The 21,326-nt window shown below is 44.8% G+C and overlaps 1 protein-coding gene across 5 annotated transcripts in view; it reads right to left on the bottom strand.

The window, feature by feature from the left end:
• Positions 1–21,326, bottom strand: part of WHRN (whirlin) — a 136,446-nt gene that overhangs the window by 58,695 nt on the left and 56,425 nt on the right. The window lies entirely within an intron of this gene.

Below are 21,326 nucleotides of genomic sequence, written 5' to 3'. Positions count from 1 at the left end.
TTTGTATCTCCATTTTACAGGTGAGGTAACTGAGGCACAGAGAAATTCTGTGATTTGCCCAAGATCAAAAAGCAGGCAAGTGGAGGTGCTGGGATTGGAACTCAAGTCTCTTTCCACTAGGCTATGTTACTTCTCAGTCCATGGGGAGTTTAGACGGGAATGGGAGACAGTAGGTGGGGCTGGGTGGGGTGAAGGGGTGGGGATGAGGGATGGGCTTTTCAGCACAGAGGGGAGAGACATGGTCATGTTTGAAAGCAGAAGAGAAGAAGCCAGAAGAAAGGGTGATGTGGATGTTAGCTGGAAGGCAGGGAAATGGGTGGGAACAATGAGTTTTAAAAGAAGTGAGTGATTGTTGGCCAAGTAGTAAAGAAGAAGATAAGACGGAGTGACATGATGCACAATGTGTGAAAAGTAACGGCCAGCTCGACCTGTCGACCTGTCGGTGATGGCTGATAGGAAATTCCATGAAGCCCAAGGTTGAAGCTAAAATAAGTGGGAAGAGAGGGGAGTAGAGGACACTTGCTAACAATGAAGAGGTTCAAAAGAAAATGTCAAAACAAAAAAAGCATACAGAAAGAAGAGGGAATATAAAAGGAAAAAAAGGAGTGATTTGTGAGGTAACATTAAAATGAAGAGAAATAACAAAATGATTCAGAAAAATGATATCTAGAGGTAAGTACACCAGATAGAGAAATGGAGGCAGAAAGAAAAAATATCTAAAAGCTAAATCTCTTTTAGTAAAACAACAGTAGATCAAGGAATGGAATGATTGATGAGAAGTGAGAGAGGAGACAGTGGCACAGAAGACAGAGAAAAGGGTTTTGGAGTAACGGGCAAAAAAATAAGGGAAAAGAATAGCTTCCAAGATTCAAGGAAGCAGGCCAGGAGACAGGCAGAAAGAAACAACACAGATGGCAAGATGAAAGGGTTAAAAGATATGAAGAGCAGCAATTACATAAGCTGGCCGAAGAGGAGGGGATTCAACTAACACTTCTAAAAGGGGAATTTTTTCATAGACCATCTCTACATGGGATTACTAGCTAATAATTACTAGAAAAAGAAATTGTCATGTCTGATTTCCTCACCTACAAAACTTAAACAAATACTGTCTCCCCATTAGATAGCAGGATACTTGTGTGAAGGAATCACATCTTTTTTCCTTTATTGTACTCTTTCAAATGCTTAGTAGTGTTCTGCACACAGAAGGTGTTCAGTAAATACTACTGACTGATTTAGAATAGGGGAAGTGCATTGTGGATTATTTGTGCTCTTACTCTTCCCTGTGCTGCTTGTAGCAGCATGGCCCAGTGAAAGAGCATGTGCCAGAGAGTCAAAAGACTGGGGTTCTAATATAGGCTCTGTCATTTGCCTACTTTGACACTAGGCAAGTCACTTAACTTCTCTGTGCCTCAGTTACATCATCTGTAAAATGGGAATTCAATATCAGTTCTCCCTCCTACTAGGATTGTGAGCCCATGTGGGACAGGGAATATGTCTTTCATTCATTCAATCGTATTTACTGAGTACTTACCATGTGCAAAGCACACAATAAGTGCTTGGGAGAGTACTGACCTGATTATCTTGAACTTTTTCTACTGCTTAAAACAGTGTTTGACACACAGTAAGCACTTCACAAATATTATTATTATTATTATTATTATTATTATGATAGACTTGTTTTCCCTCTTTCTTACACTGAGAGCCCCATGGGACATTGCCATGATCCGCCCTTTCCTCTCCATCCATACCGCTACCCTGCTCATTCAAGCGCTCATCCTATCCCGTCTGGACTACTGCATCAGCCTTCTCTCTGATCTCCCACCCTCGTGTCTCTCCCCACTTCAATCCATACTTCATGCTGCTGCCCGGATTATCTTTGCCCAGAAACGCTCTGGGCATATTACTCCCCTCCTCAAAAATCTCCAGTGGCTACCAATCAATCTGCGCATCAGGCAGAAACTCCTCACCCTGGGCTTCAAGGCTCTCCATCACCTCGCCCCCTCCTACCTCACCTCCCTTCTCTCCTTCTACAGCCCACCCCGCACCCTCCGCTCCTCTGCCGCTAATCTCCACACTGTACCTCGTTCTCGCCTGTCCCGCCATCGACCCCCGGCCCACGTCATCCACCGGGCCTGGAATGCCCTCCCTCTGCCCATTCGCCAAGCTAGCTCTCTTCCTCCCTTCAAGGCCCTACTGAGAGCTCACCTTCTCCAGGAGGCCTTCCCAGACTGAGCCCCTTCCTTCCTCTCCCCCTCATCCCCCTCTCCATCCCCCCCATCTTACCTCCTTCCCTTCCCCACAGCACCTGCATATATGTATATATGTTTGTACATATTTATTACTCTATTTATTTATTTATTTTGCTTGTACATATCTATTCTATTTTATTTTGTACTATGTTTGGTTTTGTCTCCCCCTTTTAGACTGTGAGCCCACTGTTGGGTAGGGACTGTCTCTATATGTTGCCAATTTGTACTTCCCAAGCGCTTAGTACAGTGCTCTGCACACAGTAAGCGCTCAATAAATATGATTGATGATGATGATGATGTTGGGACAGAGACTGTATCTGACTATGCAGTGTTTGGCACATAGTAAGTGCTTAACAAATTCCATTATCATTATTATTATTATAATGAAAGTCCCAAAAGTCTGATGAATGCCACCTCAGTCTACTTTTGGGGACAGTCAGTGCCCTCATTTCTCCTGCTGATCAGCTGAAGATATAATAACAATAATAATAATGGTATTTGTTAAGCACTTACTATGTGTCAAGCACTGTACCAAGTGCTGGGGTAGATACAAGTTAACCTGGTGGGACACAGTCCCTGTCCCATTTGGGGTTCAGTGTTAATCCCCATCATACAGATGAGGTAACTGAGGCACAGAGAGATTAAATGACTTGCCTAAGGTCACACAGCAGACAAGTAGTGGAGTCAGGATTAGAACACAGGTCCTTCTGACGCCCAGGCCTGTGCTCTATCCACTGGGTCATGCTACTTACCTGTGAGGAGGGGGAAGGAAAAGACTCAATCAGTAGCATTTACTGAGCACTTATTCTGTGCTGAGCAGTATACTAAGTGCCAGGGAGAGTACAATCAAGTTGGAAGACATAATTCCAGCCCTCAAAGAACTAACAATCTAGGACTAGGGGAGAGGGGAAGAAGTGTTTAAATAAATACCTCTAAGTGCTACCAGGGAGAACTATTGCTGTCTGCACAGTTTCCATCACCACCCTCGGGATTCCCTGCCCCAGCTGATAGTAAAGACATCAGTGGTCAGACACAGGGGACACATTCTCCCAGCACCTCCCACTAAGCTACCCAACACAAAAAGGGCCAGATTGAGGGGAGAAACATGTCCACCAGGTTGAACCAGTGACTAAAGTCCAGGCACTGCCCTGGTTCGGGCTGAAAACAAATATAAAGATATGGTAATCTCAGTCCTGCTTGATGGCATTAGGCAGCATGATAAAAGAAGTTATTTGTATCTTAAGGAGCTAAATAGGAGATTATTTCATGAGATTGACAGAGGGTTGGAAAAGAAACAGAAACATACTTTGCTGATGGCATACAATGGGAGTGGCCTGTTGTAATCCTTACACATTCCCAAACCCTCTTCCCAACAGATTTGGGAAGGCAGGAGTGGTGGTGCATGGCTGTATAGACAGAGGCCAAGCCTGGGTTTGTTTTTTGGTTTTAATCGCATTTGTTAAGTGCTTACTATTTGCTAGACACTGTACTAAGCTTTGAGGTAGATGCAGTCCATGTTCCACATGAGGCTTGCTGTCAATCCTCATTTTATAGATGAAGTAACTGAGGCACAAACAAATTAAGTGACTTGCCCAAGGTCACACAGCAGATAAGTGGCAGAGGCAGAATTATAATCCAGGTCCTCTGACTCCCCAGGCCTATGCTTTCTCTACTACGCTACACTGCTTCCTTTTGATGTACCAGAACAATCTTCTCCTGGAATGCTAACTTTCTTACTTCTAAACTTCCCACAGCTAATCAGTTGTCAAATCCTGTCAAATTCCTCTTTTACCAAATCTCCAGGATACATTTCTTCCCCTCTGACCCACTACCAGTGTAGCGGAACTGGAAACTGGTGTCAGGATGTGCTTCCAATCCAACTAGCAAACTCTTTAAATCCCAATAAATTACAAATATCATTAAAACTCTTTGAAACTATCACCTAGGAGAATGCAGTTGTATTTTGTTCTCAAAGACAACAACTGATGGGGAGGTTTGCTCATGTGTAAAATGGGGATTAAATACCTGCTCTCTCTCTCTCCCCTTTAGAATGTGAGCCCCTTGTGGGAGAGGGACTGTGTCTCATTTGATTTGCTTGTTCTTCCCCAGTGCTTAATACAACAGTGCTTGGCACTTAATAAGTTCTTAACAAATACTACAATTATTATTACCAATTATTTAGACTTTAATGCTGCCACCAAATTTTACTGTCTTAACTATACACTATTCAATAATTCAATGATAGCTAAAAAGTACAAAACTGAATCAAGACTACCAGCTTTTCCTTTTGGAAGTTGGCAAACTATGTATAGCAATAATGGGGCATAAGACTCCCTACCAAACCAAAAGTTGAAAAAGCCATAATGGTGTCAAATCTTTGATAAGGCCATGAGACCTGGACCTGTCACAGAATTATATCCACAGTCTCGAAAAGTTTCAACAGCGTCACCTACTAAACATGACATGGCAAGGTCCTTTTAGGCTGTAAGCACCTTTTGGGTAGAGATCACATCTACCAACTCTGTGATACTCTACCTTCCCAAGCACAAGTATAGTGCTCGGCACACAATAACCATTCAATCATCATCATCATCAATCGTATTTATTAAGCGCTTACTGTGTGCAGAGCACTGTACTAAGCGCTTGGGAAGTACAAGTTGGCAACATATAGAGACAGTCCCTACCCAACAGTGGGCTCACAGTCTAAAAGGGGGAGACAGAGAACAAAACCAAACATACTAACAAAATAAAATAAATAGAATAGATGTACAAGATAAATAAATAAATATGTACAAAAATATATACATAATACATACAGGTGCTGTGGGGAAGGGAAGGAGGTAAGATGGGGGGATGGAGAGGGGGACGAGGGGGAGAGGAAGGAAGGGGCTCAGTCTAGGAAGGCCTCCTGGAGGAGGTGAGCTCTCAGTAGGGCCTTGAAGGGAGGAAGAGAGCTAGCTTGGCGGGTGGGCAGAGGGAGGGCATTCCAGGCCCGGGGGATGACATGGGCCGGGGGTCGATGGCGGGACAGGCGAGAACGAGGTACGGTGAGGAGATTAGCAGCAGAGGAGCGGAGGGTGCGGGTTGGGCTGTAGAAGGAGAGAAGGGAGGTGAGGTAGGAGGGGGCGAGGTGACGGAGAGCCTTGAAGCCCAGGGTGAGGAGTTTCTGCCTGATGTGCAGATTGATTGGTAGCCACTGGAGATTTTTGAGGAGGGGAGTAACATGCCCAGAGCGTTTCTGGACAAAGACAATCCGGGCAGCAGCATGAAGTATGGATTGAAGTGGGGAGAGACACGAGGATGGGAAATCAGAGAGAAGGCTGATGCGGTAGTCCAGACGGGATAGGATGAGAGCTTGAACGAGCAGGGTAGCAGTTTGGATGGAGAGGAAATGGCGGATCTTGGCAATGTTGCGGAGCTGAGACCAGCAGGTTTTGGTGACGGCTTGGATGTGAGGGGTGAATGACAGAGCCAAGTCCAGGATGACACCAAGGTTGCGGGCTTGTGAGACGGGAAGGATGGTAGTGCCGTCAACAGAGATGGGAAAGTCAGGGAGAGGGCAGGGTTTGGGAGGGAAGACAAGGAGTTCAGTCTTGGACATGTTGAGTTTTAGGTGGCGGGCAGACATCCAGATGGAGATGTCCTGAAGGCAGGAGGAGATGCGAGCCTGGAGAGAGGGGGAGAGAGCAGGGGCAGAGATGTAGATCTGGGTATCATCAGCGTAGAGATGATAGTTGAAGCCGTGGGAGTGAATGAGGTCACCAAGGGAGTGCGTGTAGATCGAGAACAGAAGGGGACCAAGCACTGAATCTTGGGGAACCCCCCACAGTAAGGGGATGGGAGGGGGAGGAGGAGCCTGCAAAAGAGACTGAGAATGAACGACCGGAGAGATAAGAGGAGAACCAGGAGAGGACAGAGTCAGTGAAGCCAAGGTCAGATAGTGTGTTGAGGAGAAGGGGGTGGTCCACAGTGTCGAAGACAGCTGAGAGGTCGAGGAGGATTAGGACAGAGTATGAGCCGTTGGATTTGGCAAGCAGGAGGTCATTGGTGACCTTTGAGAGGGCAGTTTCCGTGGAATATAGGGGACAGAAGCCAGACTGGAGTGGGTCGAGGAGAGTGTTGTTGTTGAGGAATTTGAGGCAGCGCATGTAGACAACTCGTTCAAGGAGTTTGGAAAGGAATGGTAGGAGGGATATGGGGCGATAACTAGAAGGTGAGGTGGGGTCAAGAGAGGGTTTTTTTAGGATGGGAGAGACATGGGCATGTTTGAAGGCAGAGGGGAAGGAACCAGTGGAGAGTGAGTGGTTGAAGATGGAAGTTAAGGAGGGGAGAAGGGATGGAGCGAGAGATTTCATGAGATGAGAGGGAATGGGGTCAGAAGCACAGGTGGCCAGAGTAGCACTTGAGAGGAGGGAGGAGAGCTCCTCTGAGGATACTGCTGGGAAGGATGGGAGAGTAGCAGAGAGTGTTGAGAGCCGGGGGGTTGGAAAAGGTGAGGAAGTGACTTTGGGGAGGTCGGACCTGATGAATTTAATTTTGTTAATGAATCAATAAGTATCACTGATTGATTGACTGATGGCAGACACACTAACTATGAAGTCCTGGAACAGAGTCCGGCTAGCTGGCACAGAGGCAATGTTAATCACAGACTGACTCCCCTGGGTGGGACACATGAGGAGAATGGATGACATCAGGATATCTAACAGTTCTAGCACTGTGAATTGAAATGGGACAAACCCAAGTAGGGAACGCAGAATAAATGTTTTAAATGCCATCATTATTTAAAGATACATCAAAGTATGGTTTCAAACAAGAGCTGGAGCAACAGATTTCTGGGTGACACAGACAGAAAATAGACCAGCCTGGTACTTGGCACTCAGGAGAGGGGATGAACGTCCCTCAGCAGAAGCTCTGGGGAGAACAATGTCGGTATCCCTCACTAGAAGCTCTGGGGAGAACAATGTCGGTCTCCCTGACTAGACTGTAAGGTCGTTGAATGTGTCTGTTCTATTGTTATATTGTACTTTCCCTATCACTTAGTACAGTTCACAGTAAGTGCTCAATGAATACAACTGACTGACTGAAGAACAAGAGACTGAGGGAGATTGAAAAGCAGGGCATGTGCTTCCATGGCAGACTTTAACATGGTGCATAGCCAGGTTGGCAATATGGCATCGGTCGCCATATACCTCTTCAGCTTCCTCCACATGTCAGTAGGATCTCACCACCAGTGGCATCATTTTCCAATATGATGGGCAGGTATATACGTATATGTACTAAGAAGTGCCATGGGTTTTGCGATGTTCATTTACTCCCAGTAATTCAGTCCCAGCGCTTTCATTTTCAATTATCACAAAAAAAAAAAAATGGCCAGTGGTTTGATCCCTTGAATCTCCCCTGGAGAGCAGAGCCCTCAGTATAGGTATTAGTGAGAGAAATAGCTGTAAATGAACTGTGTAATACACATTATCTCCGGGGGTTTTTGATGCATTTTTCTCATCTTATTGAAATGAATTATGTTTTTTTCAAAGCAGAATCCTGCTTGTTGCAGCATTAAATTGTTGAAAATTCGAATTTGATTAAAAAGTTTTATTGCAATTATGAATCTCTAATAGCTTTCAATGCCAGGAATTAAATTTTAATTGCTTTCTGAGTACAAGACGACAACGCAGTTTTAATGAGATAACATTGGTTTCCCACTACAGTTCATAGAGTAGCAAGTCCTTATTTGAGACAGAAAGGGGGCGCGGGGGAGCTGGGGGAGAACGGCTCTGACAGGCCAGGACAATAAAGGGCAGACCCTGGATGGATTTATTCCTCAATCTGTGGGTTATTATTCCTGAGTCAATCAATCATTCAATGGCATGTATTGAGTGCTTACTGTGTGCAGAGTCCTGGTCCTGTACAATATACTTGGGAGACTACAACAGAGTTGTTATACATGTTTCCCACGCACAGCGAACTTACAGTCTAGAGGGGGAAACAGATATTAATATAAATAGATATTAATTACTAAGTGACCCTAGACTAGGACCACTTGAAAATCCACAGACTGAAATAAACTGCAGTAGGAGAGAGGTAGCAGTAGTAGCTATAGTTTTTATTAAGAGCAGTGCTGGGAACCCTTCTCAGTGTCGCAACTGGAGAGTTTCCAGTACTCTACCAGTCTCAACTATGGGAGGAAGACTCAAGCAGGGGCATATCCATTCCATTCCCCTAGCTTGGGCAGTGGCTAGCGAGTGGAAGGAAATCTCCTACAAATCAAATCTCACCTGTGCTGGGCAGGGGCAGCATGGGAGAGAGTCAAGGGTGGAGACTCAAGTTTACTGTGTGGAAGAAGGCAATGGTAAGCCACTTCCATATTTTCACCAAGAAAACGTTATGGATACACGACCAGAATGACTGCAGATGGAGAGTGGAGAGTTCTGGGGAGATGTGTCCATGGCACCACTATCGGTCGAAGACAACTCGACAGCATAAGACAGAACTCTTAGCTTTCTGCTGAAGAGCAGGTATCAGTGGGGCAAATACAGAGCTGTTAGCAATCAGTCAAGCAACAGTAATTATTGAGACTTATTGTGTGCAGAGCACTGTACTAAGCACTTGAGAGAGTACAGTATAACAGAATTGGTTGTGAACTTTCAAGTCTGTCTCCCCATGTAGACTATAAGACCCCTATGGGCAGGGACTGCATCTGTTTTATTGTATTTTCCCAAGTCCTCAGTGCAGTGCTGTGCACACAGTAAGTGCTCAATGAATATAGTTGACTGATGAACACTGACTGGGTGGGGGGTGGGGGGGGGAGTGGTTAGTCACCTGGGGTAAGTAGGAGCCAGGATGGTTAGGGTCCTTGTTGGAGCTCTGGAAGCTGGGGCTGGAGGAGAGTCAGGGTCTTTTCCTGGATGCAGTGATGCCTTGTATATTGGCACACATTCCTAGAAACCTGCTATTCAGACTCTGATGTTGGATTTATCACACAGGTCTCTTGGGCAGCACACTAGTTAAAGGGAAGTGACCTGGAGATGGAGGCAATACAAGCAAAATTCTTGAGGAGAGTATAGTGGGGGTTACTTGTCATCATTTTTTTGACCTCTCTTCATTCTACCCTAAAATCTCATGTTTGGTGTGGCCAGGACAAGCGCTCAGGCCCAGAGGGAGGGGTGACACACAGTGGGCTTGGGGAATGAGGTAGGCCCCAAGGGCATGACACTGACACACACAGAGAAGGCCACCCAGGCAGAGAAGCAGCAAACAGAGAAGTAGCATGGCCTAGTGGCTAAGAGCACGGACCTGGGAGTCAGAAAGGACTTGCGTCCTAAACCTGGCTCTGCCCCTTGTCCGCTTTGTGACTTTGGGAAAGTCACTTCATTTCTCTGGGCCTCAGTCCCCTCACCTGTAAAATGGGGATTAAGACTGTGAGCCCCATGTGGGCCGCAGACTGTTTTCAACCTGATGAATTTGTGTCTACCCCAGAGCTCAATACAGTGCCTTGGCACATAGTAAGTGCTTAATAATACCATAAAACAATAAAATAATAAAATAAAGAGGGCCCATTTCTGTTGCTCTGTGAGCTTCCTGGAGTATGGTGCATTCAGGGTGAATGTTGACAGTGCAATACAGCAAGGTGTTAAGAACCTATGTGCATACTATCAGATCAGACCAATATCCCATTCATTCATTCAATAATATTTATTGAGTGCTTACTGTGTGCAGAGCACTATACTAAGTGCTTGGAAAGTACAAGTTGGCAACATACAGAGACAGTCCCTACCCAACAATGGGCACACAGTCTAGAAGAGGGAGACAGACAACAAAACAAAACACACGGAAGGGTGTCAAGTCATCAGAACAAATAAAGCTAGATGCACATCATTAACAAAATGAATAGAATAGTAAATATGTACAAGTAAAATAGAGTAATAAATCTGTACAAACATATATACAGGTGCCGTGGGGAGGGGAAGGAGGTAGGGCAGGGGGGATGGGGAGGAGGAGAGGAAAAAGGGGGCTCAGTCTGAGAAGGCCTCTTGGAGGAGGTGAGCTCTCAGTAGGGCTTTGAAGGGAGGAAGAGAGCTAGCTTGGCGGATGTGTGGAGGGAGGGCATTCCATGCCAGGGGAAGCACGTGGGCCGAGAGTCAACAGCGGGACAGACGAGAATGAGGCACAGTGAGGAGGTTAGTGGCAGAGGAGCAGAGGGTGCGGGCTGGGCTGTAGGAGAGAAGGGAGGTGAGGTAGGAGGGGGCGAGGTGATGGAGAGCCTTGAAGCCGAGAGTGAGGAGTTTTTGCTTGATGCGTAGGTTGACTGGCAGCCACTGGAGATTTTTGAGGGAGTAACATGCCCAGAGTGTTTCTGCACAAAGATGATCCAGGCAGCAGTGTGAAGTACAGGACTGAAGTGGGGAGAGACAGGAAGATGGGAGATCAGAGAGGAGGCTGATGCAGTAATCCAGTTGGGATAGGATGAGAGATTGAACCAGCAAGGTAGCGGTTTGGATGGAGAGGAAAGGGCGGATCTTGGCAATGTTGTGGAGGTGAGACCGGCAGGTTTTGGTGACGGATTGGATGTGAGGGGTGAATGAGAGAGTGGAGTCGAGGATGGCACCAAGGTTGCGGGCTTGTGAGATGGGAATTGAGCCCAATATGCTCTCCCACACAGTGTAAAAAAGATGCTATGAGGATCTGTGTGATGACTGTCCTCCTGACACTGCTCATCATCAATGGTATTTATTGAGCACTTATTGTGTGCAGAGCACTGTACTAAGCAGTTTGGAAAGTACAACAGAACAGAATTGGTAGACACATTTGTGGCCCATAACAAGCTTATTATCTGAATGATCCTAATGTTTGGGTAGCTACCATCCCTAATTTTCCCCTTGATATCCCTATCTTTCCCTCTCATCCAAGAATTTATTCACACCCTGCTTGACTCTACTGGCTGCTGTGTGAAGAAGTGTTGCCTTTGGTTTGATCCTACTACCCTCAAGCTTTAGTGGATATTTCCTCTTCCAGAAGCATGGAATTTGGTGAAGAACAATTCTGTGCTTCTCCTGTGAATTGCCTTTGTGATTTGATCAACATCAATCATGTCCCCTCTTCAGCTTGCAGCTTTCCAGGCTGAAGTCTTTATCTTTTCCATCTATCCACATACACACAGAAATGTCTCCATCCCCCTGATCATCTTGGGAGCCCTACTCCAGTTCTAGTGCCCTTCCTGTGGCTAGTATTTCAATCAATCAATCAGTGGTATTTATTGAGTGCTTACTATGTGCAGGACACTGTACTACGCTCCTGGGAGAGTACAATACAATAGAATAAGCAGAATTGTTCCCTGTACATAACGAGCTTATGAATTTGATGAATGAGGCACAAAAAATATGAATGGGAGCCTCTTTAATCCTGGGCAATTCTGTGGCTTTCTGGAGGAATTTCCTTCTTCCTCTTATCATTGCTCCTTGTCTCTGTTTTTTTTAATGACATTTTCATGTGCTTATTACATGTGAAGCACAATACTAAGCACTGTGGTAGATATAAGCAAATCAGGTTAGACACAATCCCTGTCCCCCAGGGGTTCTCAGTTGTAATTCCCAATTTACAGGTGAGGTAACTGAAGCACAGAGAATTTAAGTGACTTGCCCAAGGTCACAAAGTAGACAAATGGTGGAGCTGGGATTAGAACTCCCAGGCCCATGGTCTATCCAGTAGGCAATACTGCTTTATCCTGCCAACCTTGTGCACTTTATCTTTCCTTATTATTGTGATATTTATAGAGTGTTTACTATGTGCTGAGCACAGCATGAAAGTGCTGGGATGGATACAAGTTAATCAGGTCAGACATAAACTACGCGTTTGGATCTGTACCCTTTTAACACTTGATATTCACTCCACCCTCAACCTCACTGTACTTACGAACATTGCTGTAATTTATTTTAATGTCTGTCTCCCACACTAGACTGTACACTCCTTGTGGGCAGGGAATGGGTCTACCAACTTGACTAAGCACTAATACAGTGCTCTCCATACAGTAAGCACTCTATAAATACCATTGATTGACACTGATTAATTGATGGGGCTCAATTATTAGTGTTAGTAGGAGGGAAGACGGGTATTGAATCCCCATTTTACCAATGAGAAAACTGAGGTACAGAGAAGTTAAGTGCCTTGGCTAAAGTCATACCATAGCCAAGTAGCAGAGCTGGGTTTAGATTCTGGGTCCTCTGACTTCTCTTCTTCCCACCTCTTTTTCTTCTGGCCTGTTTTATAAGCTGGTCAACTGTCTACAGGAGGTCAAGGACATAGGGTCTTCAAGAAATGCAAATGAATACGAAAGGGTCAATGTCAGTGGTTGGTCTCAGAGGCTGTCCTGAACCCAGTAACCTGCAATCAACTACCAGCCTTGCACAGAGTACAGGCCTGGGAGTCAGAGGGAGGAGTCAGAAGGACCTGGGTTCTAATCCCAGTTCCACCACTTGTCTGCTGTGTGATCTCAGGCCAGTCAATAAACTTCTTGGTTTCTCAGTTACCTCACTTGTAAAATGGGAATTAAGATTGAGAGCCCAATGTGGAACCGAGACTGTGTCTAACTTGATAACCTGATACCCCGGCACTTACTACAGTGCCTGGCATGTAGAAAGTGCTTAAGAAATATCATGGTAAAAAAAATATATAGATTGCACCCCACCTTTTCAATCCCCTTTGCTCAACCACATTGCTCTGTTATTGCTCTGTTCCCAGGGGACATTTCATATTAGAAAGTGAGTTTTCACCACTTCCCAGTTTAAATCCTGGCCTAAATGGACCGCACAGCTCTTCCACCATGAAAGGCACATGCTTCCTTCCTGCCAGGTGAGCGACCGGCTCTTTTTTGCCTTACAGTCACCAGCCTGAGTCAGGAGAAAGTTTTATCCTTCCATGCGGTTTACTGCAATGGCAGAACTAGGAGCAATTGCTACATACATGAGACCTCTTTAATTATATGCATGAGGGCTAGGCACTTTAAACGTCTGAATTTTATTAAAATGCTTTATTCCTAGGTGTTTTCAAACCAAGCTAAAAACCTTTTAAAACTTTAATTTGATAATAGTACTTGTTGAGCACTTACTACATGCCAAGCACTGCTTTAAGTGCTGGGATAGACACAAATTAATCAGGTTGGACATAGTCCCTGTCCCTCATGGGGCTTATAGTCTAATTAGGAGGGAGTAGAATTTAATCCCCATTTTACAGATGGGGTAACTGAGGCACAGGGAAGTTAAGTGATTTGCCCAAGTTCATACAGCAGACAAATACTGGAGCTGAGATTAGAACCCAGGTCCTCTGATTCCCAGGCCCATGTTCTTTCCACTAGGCCACACTGCTTCAAAAAGAAATGAAAACTCGGTCAGCTTTATTGTTCGAGATGTGAAAATGCTTACCTTCCTTTTCTCTTATAAATGCCCCATGACATGGCTCAGAGATCAAATCTAGAATTCTTGGTCCCCCCTGGGGTAACAGCAATGCTGACTGATTGCATAAACATTTCTATTGATTCACCCAGACTACCTGATTATACAGAAATAAACCCGTGTGGTGATACTACTTAGTATGTGCCACCAAGTGAAGCGCTTTTACTATGTACCACTAAGCGAAGGAGCGCTTAATAGCTAGTAACTAGTGGTGGTGCATACAATGATAATGAAGCATCAGTCAACAAATCCATCAATAAATAGAATTTTTCAAGCACTTACTGTGTATAGAGTACTGAATGAGAGCTGGTGGAGTGTCTTAAAGACAATGGTTAGGGTGCTTTCATTAGATGTGGAAGGGAAATGGGCAGCAGAGTAAAATCTGGTCTGGAGAAGGGAGACACTGAAGATAGACAAACCAGTGATGAGGCTGATGCGGCCATCAAGCCGAGATTCACTCATTCATTCAATCGTATTAAGCGCTTACTGTGTGTAGAGCACTGTACTAAGCACTTGGGAAGTACAAGTTGGCAACATATAGAGACGGTCCCTACACAACAGCGGGCTTACAGTCTAGAAGGGGATATATATTTCTATATATCTAGAGATATAACCAGAGCCTGGACAAGTGTAGTGGCCATTTGGGAGGAAAGAAAAGGGCAGATTTGGAAAATGCTGTGGAGAGAGAGACTGAATACGAGAGATCCAGGATAATGTCAAGGTTGTGGGTTACCTTGGAGGGTGGAAGTGTTGTTGACTGAGATGGGAAATTGAGGGAGAGGAGGGAAAGATAAGGAGTTCTGTCTTAGACACACTGAGCTTGAGGTGTTGGCAGGATATCCATGTAGAGATGGCCTGAAGGCTAGAGGAAATTGTGACTGCAGAGGTGAGAGGTAGGGCCCCATTTTTATAGCTCTGATCAACTCCACTAAGAGCTTCAGAAATGGTATTTGGGAACTAGAGGCTCGCCTAATTTGCTGTCCCACACCCCTGAAATATAGCTCCCACTGGAACGGGATGCAGCAGTGCTTTAATAACCTATAGGAGGATTGAAGCTTAAATAAAGAACTTTCATTTTCAGCTGAAGTCACAGGGGAACTTAGAAAGGTAGTACACAGTGATTTGGACTGGGTCGGGGAAACCTCACTCCCCTTTCTAAAATGCCTCAGGATTTTTAATGACAAAGACAGCTTCACTAAAGCAATCTCTCTATAGCTCCTGCAAGCCCCCTCCGCAGTGGGTGAATATTAGCATCCTAGAAGGGAAAGATGGAAATGAGCAATTAAGCTATTTATTTCAAGCCCTGAGGACCAGTGTAGGATTGCTTGCTTAGGATCTGGCAATACAGTACTTTCTTGCAAGACTAGCATGTATGTGTCATATTTACCTGTGGAAATAAGTACTAGATAATAGAAATGAAAGTAAATCAAGGTGAACCTAGTGAGAATTGACAGCAGGAAGAAAAGAAAATGCATTTTCTGCCTCCTTTGCATCTCCTTTTGGTTTGGGTTTCCCAGGAATCTAGGATGCAGGACTGAGTTCTTGCAAGGATGGAGGACTGAACAAATATTGTAAGGCTACAACAAAGTGCAGCTTTACTAATAATAATTGTGGTAATTGTTAAGCACTTACTGTGTGCCAGGCACTGTATTAATCACTGGGATGGATGCAAGCAAAGCAGGTTGGACATACTCCCTGTCCAACATGGGGCTCATGGCCTCAATCCCCATTTTACAGATGAAGTAACTGAGGCACAGAGAAGTGAAGTGACTTGCCCAAGGTCACACAGCAGACAAGGGGCAGAGCCAGTATTAGAACACACGATCTTCTGACTCCCAGGACTGTGCTCTTTTCACTACTCCATGCTGCTTCTCAATCATGCTGCTTTAAATAATCTGTTATTCAGCAGGCTGGGAGACAACACCTTAGGCTGACTAGGCTGGTGTGCAGTAACCAGGAATGGGCTTGCTCTCCTGGAGCAAAGACTTTGAGAAAATAAAGAGACTAAAGAGATGGACAGTAGGCAGAGATAGGCACTGTCAGGGGCAGGAACTTCAGTGTGGCCATAGATGAATTTTAGGTGTATAGGTAGTTGGGTAGATTGCTCATCCCACAGCGGTCTTTGCCACCACAACACATCAGCAAAGGACACCACTAACAGGAGCATCAGCTTGTGTGTGTGTGCACGCGTGTATGCACACCCACACACACCACAGTACACCTCTGTGAAATTGGTATATTCAAGAAGCAGTAGCGTGGCTCAGAGCACAGGTTTACAAGTCAGAGGTCATGGGTTCTAATCCCGACTCTGCCACTTGTCAGCCATGTGACTTTGGGCATGTCACAACTTCTCTGTGCCTCAGTTACCTCATCTGCAAAATGGGGATTAAAAATGTGAGCCCCACATGGGACAACCTGATGACCTTGTACCCCCCCAGTGCTTAAAACAGTGCTTGGCACATAGTAAGCACTTAAATACCAACATTATTATTATTATTATTATTATTACTGTTATTATTAAGATTCAAAACGACTTGGAGAAAGGGGTCAACACACCAAAACTTTCTTTTCAGTGCTGCACGTGACTGGGGATGTAGAGCTGAAAACAGTACGGTGGGCCAGGAATGAGAACAATAATAATCATTGCGGTATTTGTTAAGTGCTTTACATAGTGCCAAGCACTGCTCTAATCACTGGGAAAGGCACAATTCAGCCAGATAGGCCACAATCCCTATTACACATCAGATTCACAGTCTAAATGGGAGAACAGATATTTAATCCTCATTTTGCAGTTGTAGAAACATGAATAGAAAAGTGAAGTGACTTGCCCAGGGTTACCTGGCAGGCAAGTGGAAAAGTCAGAATTAGAACTCAAGTCTCCTGATTCCCAATTCTGTGCTTTTTCCACTGGACCATGATGTTTCCTTAATGGAGGCTTGTCTCCCTTCTACACTCAGGGAAGTGTGTAGCTAGATCTGCCTAGACTCAAAGAGGAAACACTATTCTGAGGGAGAAAATTTGCCTTTAGAGAGAAATCTTATAATCTAGGGAACTGAGCAGGTGGCTCCTTTCCTGTGCTTCCGTCTGAGCTGCTTTCAGAAGTGCTGGCATTGCTTCTCTAGCATATCAACAAATGCTTAGTTCACCATTAGGCCTTCAGTGAACGTTAGACCTGTCTCCCACAGACCACCCCATCATCCTCCGCTTCTCAGCTGTGTGACTCTGGGCAAGCCACTTAACTTTTCTGTGCCTCAGTTACCTCATCTGTAAAATGGGGTTTAAGATTGTAAGTCCCACATGGGACAACCTGATCACCTTGCAACCTCCCCAGCGCTTAAAACAGTGCTTTGCACATAGTAAGCGCTTAACAAATACCAAAATTATTATTATTATCCTGTGCCTTTTTGTACTCAATGGGAGGGATTTCCTCCCCCCACCCCACCCCCGCCCCTCATCCCTACTTCTGGACACCCTTTCAATTTATTGCCCGCAGCACACATAAATCAGAAAGCTAAGATGAGCAAGGAGAGAGCACCTATATGAGAGTCACGCATCTACTGCAAACAAAAACAGTTCTTGGAAAAACAGCTGAGTCCCAGCAGCATTAAAAATCAATAAACCCAGAGTTGAATGTCAGAGTGAAATTGCTGCATCCATAATGACATGGAACATAGAGCCCCTCAATCCCTACTTGATGAAGGTGAGAGCCCTGTGGGACCAAACCATACATTTTACAGATGCACCTCCATTACTGTCCTCTGGGTAAAGATAAAATGATAGATGACAGGATAACGCCCGGTATTCTAAGTCATAATAATAAAGACGGGGTGGTGTTTTAGCTCTCCCTTTTTGTTGCCTGTTTTAGGCTAGTTCGATAGGCCAAGGCTGGAATGATTTCATCAGTGTGTTTGAAACCAGAACTGTCTGGTTGAACAGAGAAAGGAAGCAATTTTCTCTGAAGCAGCTCCCAAGCTGGAAAGGGAGAAGGGTAACAGAAGGCTCTGGACTCAGAGTTTGGACTGGGAAATAAAAAAGAAAGCTGTGTTGGAGCCAGTGGTGTTTCTTCTCCTGACTTTAACCGTGAGGCTCTGAGGTTTATGCGGTGAGTACAGACTGAAAGCCAGGAGGGAGGGGCAGATCAAGTTCTTTCAAATTTCAGTCTCAGGAAAAACACTTGCAGTTTATTTGGAGAGAGCAATGCTGGCCTATCTACTTAAAGGTTTCTTTTAGAATGAGTGTGAGACTCAGCTGACATGCTATCAGTAGCAACAATATTTATTGAATGCCTACTGTGTGCAGAACACTGAACTAGGTGTTTCTTGGAGAAGCGGCATGGCTCGGTGGAAAGAGCATGGGCCTGGGAGTTGGTGGTCATGGGTTCTAATCCTACCTCTGCTACTTGTTAGCTATGTGACTTTGGGAAAGCCACTTAACTTCTCTGTGCCTCAGTTACCTAATCTGTAAAATGGGGATGAAGACTGTGAACCCCACATGGGACAACCTGATTACCTTGTATCTACCCCAGCACTTAGACAGTGGTTGGCACATACTAAGTGCTTAATACCACCATCATTATTACTATGATTATTATTGGGTGCAAAATGCTATACGGAGGGTCTTCTATGTGCAAGGCACTGTACTGAGTGCCTATTGTGTGCAGAACACTATAGTTGGGGGCTAGTGTACGCAGAGCACTGTACTGTATGCCTATTGTGTGTTAGGTGCTTGGGAACATGTCAAAGAAGTGAAAGTCATGTCTCTAGCTCTTAAGGGCTTTACCACCTAATGTAAGCACAGACTGATGTATGTATCCCAATTCAAATGGAGAAAATAAGTACAAAAGTAGGCATATATGAATAAATACAAGTAAATTCAGAACAAAGAAAAGAGCCAATAAATTCTTGGCTTCTATGACAGCATGACTGGAAAAATGGGGAGATTAATCAGGGAATGCTCTGTGAAGGGGATTCATTCATTCATTCAATCATATTTATTGAGCACTTACTGTGTGCAGAGCACTGTACAAAGCGCTTGGGAAGTACAAGTTGGCAACATTTAGAGATGATCCCTACCCAATAGCGGGCTCACAGTCTAGAAGAGGATGACTTTTCATGACAGCCCTTCAGGAGGCAAGGGGTTTGGATGGTGAAGTTGAGAAAAGAGGGTGCTCACTATGGGCAGAGAACATGTCTACCAATTCTATCTTGTACTCTCTCAAGCGCTTAGCACAGGACTTTGCATACAGTAAGTGCTCAATAAAAACCACTGATCATGTTGAAGATGGGAGACTAGTGAACGTGGAACAATAGGGCAGCTTGTTCAGAAGGAGTGAAAAGGGCAAGCTAGGGTGTAGTAAGCACAGATAGGAAGACAGAAAAAAGGGAGCTGTCTCCTCAGAGACTGGATTTCCTTCCAAGACCTCAAAGTAAATCTGCAGAAGTTCCAGTACAGTATTTCCTGAGTTTATTTCTTGAATGAAATAAAATATGTAATCGCTTCAAAATCTAAAGCAAATTAAAAAAGAATAGCTTTAAATTCTCAGGCTCTGCACTGTCAGCCAATTGTATTTATTTACTGCTTACTGTGTATGGAGCACTGTACTATGTACTTGGGAGAGTACAATATGATAATATAACAGACACTTTCCCTGCCCACAATGAGCTTACAGTCTAGAGGGGGAGACAGACATTAGTATAAATAAATAAATTACAGATATCGATATAAGTGCTGTGGGACTGGGAGCGGGGGGATCAATAGAGGAAGCAAGTCAGGGCAATGCAGAAAGGAGTTGAAGAAAAGGAAAAGAGGGCTTAGTCAGGGAAGGCCTCTTGGAGGAGCTGTCCCTTCAATAAGTTTTGAAGGGGGGGAGAGTAATTGTCGGATATGAAAAGGAAGGGCATTCCAGGCCACAGGCAGGACATGGGCAAGAGGCTGGGGACGAGACAGACGAGATCGAAGTACAGTGAGAAAATTAGCATTAGAGGAGGTAAGTGTGCAGCCTGGGTTGGAGTAGGAGAGTAGTAAGGTAAGGTAGGAGGAGGCAAGCTGATTGAAAGCTTTAAAACTAACGGTAAGGAGTTGGTAGACACATTCCCTGCCCCTTCTATGGACAATTCCCTCCTCCTGGAAATGCTATTTAGATCTGGGTTTCCACATCACAATTTTCTCCCAGTTGGAATAAGATTAATCCAGCAGCTAGCAGGGTTTCAGCCCAGAGGTTTTGTGTTTAGAAAGGCCTTGGGTGAACCCCCAAACTGAGCTCCCTATGGATTTTAGCAGCATGGCCGCCGCTAGGAGCACTATGAAGATGATGCCCTAAATAGACCTTTCCCAAATGACCACCATTCGGGAGTAACTTCATTTAAAATCCACCTTTTGTGAAAGGGAGAAAGCATTAATTGGGAGGTGAGCAGGAAAGGAAAGGACAGATAAGAAAGGAGAGGGTAGATTTTAAAAAGATTCACTGTTGGAAGACATTGGAATCTTTATGTGAGACATTTGAGTCTGAACAATAACCACTGCAAGAAAGAGGAATCCCAAGAGCGCAATGTTTTCTTCTTATAATAATAATAATAATGACGGCATTTGCTAAGCGCTTACTATGGGGGATACAAGGGGATACAAGGTGGGGGATACAAGGTGATCACATTGTCCCACGCGGGTTCACAGTCTTAATCCCCATTTTACAGATGAGGTAACTGAGGCTCAGAGAAGTTAAGTGACTTGCCCAAGGTCACACAGCAGACATGTGGGGGAGCCAGGATTCAAACCCATGACCTCTGACTCCAAAGCCCGTGCTCCCTCCACTGAGCCATGCGCTTCTGTACAGTTGTCCATTCATTGTTTTTGTCAGGATTTGCCCTGCCTTGTCGAGAAAATCTCTTTTCCCTTTTCTGTGGTTCAGACATCTGCAAAACTAAATAGTTCTAGTGTCAAAGTTGACGGCTTTAGGTAGGTGGCTGTGGACCTGGCATGTGAAAACATCTCAAAGGTCACCAGATGGCAAAGAGTTTACAGAATTTCAAACGGTGCCAAGAAAGGCCTGGGTGAGCCTTAGAAATAGGAAAATTTGACTTAATGCCAATAGCTTAATGGTAGTTGGGTTAAAGACTGGTGATTCAGCAGTCTTTTTCCTCAACTCAAACAATGGCTTAGCAGAGCAAAAAGGACTCATTTATTTCAATGCCTGTCTTTCCCTCTAGACTGTAAGATCCTTGTAGACAGGGATCATGTCTACCAATCCTATTGCATGGAAATAATAATGATTATAATAATGATGATGATGATGATGATAACAATAATAACTGTGGTATTTGTTAAGTGCTTCCTATATGCCAGGCACTGTACTAAGTGCTGGGGTGGATACAAGCAAGTCGGGTTGGACACAGTTTCTGTCCTGCATAATAATAATAACAGTATCTGTTAGGCACTTACCAAGTGCCAAGTACTGTAAAGGCGGTGCAGAAGGACATGGGAGAAGAAAATGAGAGGTTCTAATCCTGGCTCCGCCACTTGTCTGCTGTGTGACCTTGGGCAAGCTACTTCATTTCCCTGTGCCTCAGTTACCTCATCTGTAAAACGGGGATTAAGACTGTAAGCCCCAGGTGGGACAGGGTCTGCGCCCAACCTGATTAGC

The sequence above is a fragment of the Tachyglossus aculeatus genome, chromosome 4, assembly GCF_015852505.1.
Source record: "Tachyglossus aculeatus isolate mTacAcu1 chromosome 4, mTacAcu1.pri, whole genome shotgun sequence".
Classification (NCBI taxonomy): Eukaryota; Metazoa; Chordata; class Mammalia; order Monotremata; family Tachyglossidae; genus Tachyglossus; species Tachyglossus aculeatus.
The sequence above is the reverse complement of the archived record's forward strand: the minus strand, read 5'-3'. Positions and strand labels throughout refer to the sequence as shown.